The sequence below is a fragment of the Chiloscyllium punctatum genome, chromosome 5, assembly GCF_047496795.1.
Source record: "Chiloscyllium punctatum isolate Juve2018m chromosome 5, sChiPun1.3, whole genome shotgun sequence".
NCBI classification, from domain to species: Eukaryota; Metazoa; Chordata; class Chondrichthyes; order Orectolobiformes; family Hemiscylliidae; genus Chiloscyllium; species Chiloscyllium punctatum.
In genome coordinates this window covers 118018922-118024002 of record NC_092743.1, presented here as the reverse complement: position 1 = coordinate 118024002, position 5081 = coordinate 118018922, and positions in this window count along the sequence as shown.

Genomic DNA, 5081 nt, shown 5'->3' with positions numbered 1-5081 from the left:
TGAAGATAACAGAAGAAGGCAGTTGGATAGGCACAATGAAATAGCTCGGAGAAAGTGAGGACTGCAGATGCTGGAGATCAGAGTCAAGATTAGAGTGGTGCTGGAAAAGCGCAGCAGGTCAGGCAGCATCTGAGGAGCAGGAAAGTCGATGTTTCGGGCAAAACCCTTCATCAGAAATGAAAATGATGAAGGGCTTTTGCTGCTCCTCGGATGCTGCCTGACCTGCTGTGCTTTTCCAGCACCACACAAATCTGGTGCTATGACAGGTCAGCTAGTGGTCACTGTCAGGGAGAATGGAGGAGTTGAACATCAACTTAGTACAGGGATTTGTGCATTTTGTGCAGCCCATCTCCTTTCCAATGTGAAAGTAGTTGTGAATTATATCAGTACGTTTGTAACCTTGCCATGATGCAGCATCTGACAGCCAATCTCAGTGCTTTCATTGCACAAACAGAAGCCAGTTAGGGTCTGGGTGCAGCTATAAAAGATCAGACTGAAATCATGCAAGTCATGAACCTCAGACTACTATCGACATAGATGCAAGTAACTACTGTTCAAAGGGACTTGCAGGGTGTCACAGCAAACCAGCAATACATCCTTCAAAAGATGACTAGGATTTGTAATGCCTCCTTCGTGCAGCACAACCTGCTGTTTTCTCTCAGGAGGGAAGCATTTTTTCTGCTACCACTTCCACTCTGCTGTTATCAGATATCCAGTCAGCTTGGACTACTGAGGTGATGCAGTCCATAGTTAGGCCTTCTAGGGCCAAGGTTATTTGAGGTGGTCTTCCTATGAGGATATCTGCTGTCTACTTCACTTAATGCCAGTATTTTCTCCCCACCTCATGTTGCAGCCACTGGGGTAAAATTGCATTGGAGCAATGGCACCGGGAAGACAGACATCATTAAAGTTGATTCTGAATGCCATATGGCAAGATTTAAATGATGAGTATGATTTAGAATGTCTAAGTTCTGATGACTTATTTTTGCTTTGCAAGTGGTTACTAGATATAATTGCTGTATAACTGGTGGTCAGGATGGTGTCCTCACGATGGCTGTACGGTATGCAGCAGACCACCGTGAAACGTGACCCTCCAGGCACAAGTTAGCTTTCCTGAACTTGGCACAAAGGTGGGTGGCACTACAACCCTAGCCTGAATGGCTGGTCAACCACGATGAAACAAGGGTGACTGGCTGGTAAACTCAGCAGAGATGAAGAACCCTGCCAATTGTGCAGTAATTATTGCCAATGACTTCCTATCAGCTGACATGGTCAGAGGTTCAGGAGCCATTTTAAAGTGGCATCTGGACATGCCTCCAGATATAGCAGGAACCGAAGAGAATGAACCTGAACTCCAGGCCTTAGCTGGCTCTTATCTCAGAGTGGATAAAGGATGCCCTCATGTTTCAGTGATGCCTCCCTGTGATTCCCTTGCAGCTCCTTAAGGATGGCTCTTCTCACTGGGATGGTAGACCTCTAGTCTGACTGAGATAGCCTGTATAGAGACAACAAGGGCAGCAATTGGGTCCACAGGTATAACTGCATGCAATGCCAGGGTTCGTACTGTGGCATTCATCATTGTGGCAGCTAAGTCTCAGTGATGGTGGAGGGAGCAGATAGATAATGTCGGTGGTGGGCAAGTTGTCGGAGGGAATCCTGAGGGACAGGATGTACATGTATTTGGAAAGGCAAGGACTGATTAGGGATAGTCAACATGGCTTTGTGCGTGGGAAATCATGTCTCACAAACTTGATTGAGTTTTTTCTGTGGAAGTAACAAAGAGGATTGATGAGGGCAGAATGGTAGATGTGATCTATATGGATTTCAGTAAGGCATTCGACAAGGTTCCCCATGGGAGACTAGTTAGCAAGGTTAGATCTCACAGAATACAGGGAGAACTAGCCAATTGGATACAGAACTGGCTCAAAGGTAGAAGACAGAGGGTGGTGATGGAGGGTTGTTTTTCAGACTGGAGGCCTGTGACCACTGGAGTGCCACAAGGATCAGTGCTGGGTCCTCTACTTTTTGTCATTTACATAAATGATTTGGATGCGAGCTTAAGAGGTACAGTTAGTAAGTTTGCAGATTACACCAAAATTGGAAGTGTAGTGGACAGCAAAGAAACAGATTACAACAGGATCTTGACCAGATGGGCCAATAGGCTGAGAAGTGTCAGATGGAGTTTAATTCAGATAAATGCGAGGTGCTGCATTTTAGGAAAGCAAATCTTAGCAGGACTTATACACTTAATGGTAAGGTCCTAGGGAGTGTTGCTGAACAGAGAGACCTTGGAGTGCAGGTTCATAGCTCCTTGAAAGTGGAGTCGCAGGTAGATAGGATAGTGAAGAAGGTGTTTGGTATGCTTTCCTTTATTGGTCAGAGTATTGAGTACAGGAGTTGGGAGGTCATGTTGCGGCTGTACAGGACATTAGTTAGGCCACTGTTGGAATATTGCATGCAATTCTGATCTCCTTCCTATCGTAAAGATGTTGTGAAACTTGAAAGGGTTCAGGTAAGATTTACAAGGATGTTGCCAGTGTTGGAGGATTTGAGCTATAGGGAGAGATTGAACAGGTTAGGGCTGTTTTCCCTGGAGCGTCAGAGGCTGAGAGGTGACCTTATAGCGATTTACAAAATTGTGAGAGGCATGAATAGGGTAAATAGGCAAAGTCTAACCCTTTGTCAGTTAGACTCAAAACAACAGCTCTTTTCTCTCCTTACAAATGCTGCCAGACCTGCTGAGATTTTCTAGTATTTTTCTCTTTTGGTTTCAAAAAGGGAAGAAATTAGTAATAAGGCAAAACTATTGGCTCTTTACTCAAATGCATATAGTTTTTGCAACAAAATATAAGAATTATTGGCACAAATATGGGTTAATAAGAATGATTTCATAGACATTACAGAGAGAAGGTAACAAGGAGATCAAAGCTAGGAACGAAATATTTGGGGACATGTGACATTTCAGTCAGACAGGTAGGATGGAAAGTGTGGTGGAATAGCATTATTGCTTTGGGATGGAATAAGTACAATAACAGGAAATAATCTCAGATCAGCAGAAGGTAAGAAGGTAAGAGATAGAATGTTAAGGAAGACACTGGTAGCATTTGTCTATGGGCCCCCGAACAGTAAGAATATACTGGGACAGAGAATAAATCAGGAATTAATAAGGGCATGTATAAAAGGCAGTATGTTAATCATGGGGAACGTACATCTTCATGTAGATTGGGATAATCAGATTGATAGAGAAAACCATGAGGAAGAAACATTCAGGACAATTTCCTAGAACAATATATTGTAGATTCAACCAGGGATCAGGCTGTTTTGGGTCCAGTTATGTGTATTCAGCCAGGTTTAATTAATTATGTCAGAGCAAAAGATCCCTTATGAAATAGACATCATCACATTTAGCATTCAGTTTTAAGAATTTTGGAATTTAGCTCAGAACAACCGACCTAAGACTAAGTGAGGGTAATAACAAAGGAATTAGGGCAAAGCTGGCTGTAGTGGACTGCGAAAGGGCTTTAGCAAAAATGGTTGAGGACCTGTGACACATGTTTAAGAAAATAGTTCATGGCTCACAGCATAGATATGTTTCAATGAGGAAGAAGGATTCTAAGAAGGGGATAAGTCAATCATGGTTGACCAGGGAGGTTGAAAGGTACAGTTTGACAAAGATTAGCAGCAAGGCAGAAGATTGGGAATGTTTTAAAAACCAGCCAAAAATAAAGAGGGAGAAAATACATTTTGAGGTTAAACTTTCAAGTAATATCAAAATATAATATCAAAATAAGACAGCAATAGCATTTTAAAATATATAAAAAGGAAGAGAGAAGCAAAAGTTAACATCGGGCCCTGCCAGAATGAGGGTGGGAAATAATAATAAAGGGAGAAAATGAGGACAGCTGGAGGTCAGAATCGAGAGTGTGTGGTGCTGGAAAGCACAGTGGGTCAGGCAGTATCTGAGTAGCAGGAGAATCGACGTTTCAGACATAAACCCTTCATCAGGTGTAATGACGGGCCTCATGAAGGGCTTATGCCTGAAATTTCAATTCTCCTGCTCCTCAGATGCTGCCTGACCTGCTGTGTTTTTCCAGCACCACACACTCTCGACTGGGAAATAATGATGGGGAACCAGGAAGTAGCAAAGGAGTTGAATACGTATTATGCATTTGTCTTCACAGCAGGGAATACACTAAAAGCCTTCCAAAGCTATTGAACTTTCAAGTGGCAAAGGGAGAAGAGGAAATAAATACAATAACAACCACTTGAGAAAAAAACTGTCCGGGAAACTAATACGGCTAAAGACTGATAAGTCCCCGGACCTGATGGGAGGCATCTTAGGATATTAAAGAAAGTAGCTACTAAAGTAATAGATGTACTGACAGTAATCTTCCAGAAATTCTTTGATTCTGGAAAATTCCCAGAGGATTGGAAAATTGTCTAGGTAATTCCTTTACTTTGAAAGGGAAAGAGATAAAAAGAAGATAAGTATAGGCCAATTAGCTTAATATTGTTATTAAGAAGATCCTTGAAAGTGGAATCGCAGTGATAGATAGTGAAGAAGGCATTTGGTATGCTTTCCTTTATTGGTCAGAGTATTGAGTACAGGAGTTGGGAGGACATGTTGTGGTTGTACAGGACATTGGTTAGGGTACTATTGGAATATCGCATGCAATTCTGGTCTTCTTCCTATTGGAAAGATTTCGTGAAACTTGAAAGGGCTCAGAAAAGATTTACAAGGATGTTGCCAGGGTTGGAGGGTTTGAGCTATAAGGAGAGGCTGAACAGGCTGGGGCTGTTTTCTCTGGAGCGTCAGAGGCTGAGGGGAACCACATCGAGGTTTACAAAATTTGAGGAGCATGGATAGGATAAATAGACAAAGTCTTTTCCCTGGGGTGGGGGAGTCCAGACCTAGAGGGCATAGGTTAAGAGTGAGAGAGAAAAGATATAAGAGACCTATGGGGCAACTTTTTCACACAGAGGGCAGTACGTGTATGGAATGAGCTTCCAGAGGAAGTGGTGGAGGCTGATACAATTGCAACCTTTAAAAGGCATTTGGATGAGTATATGAATAGGAAGGG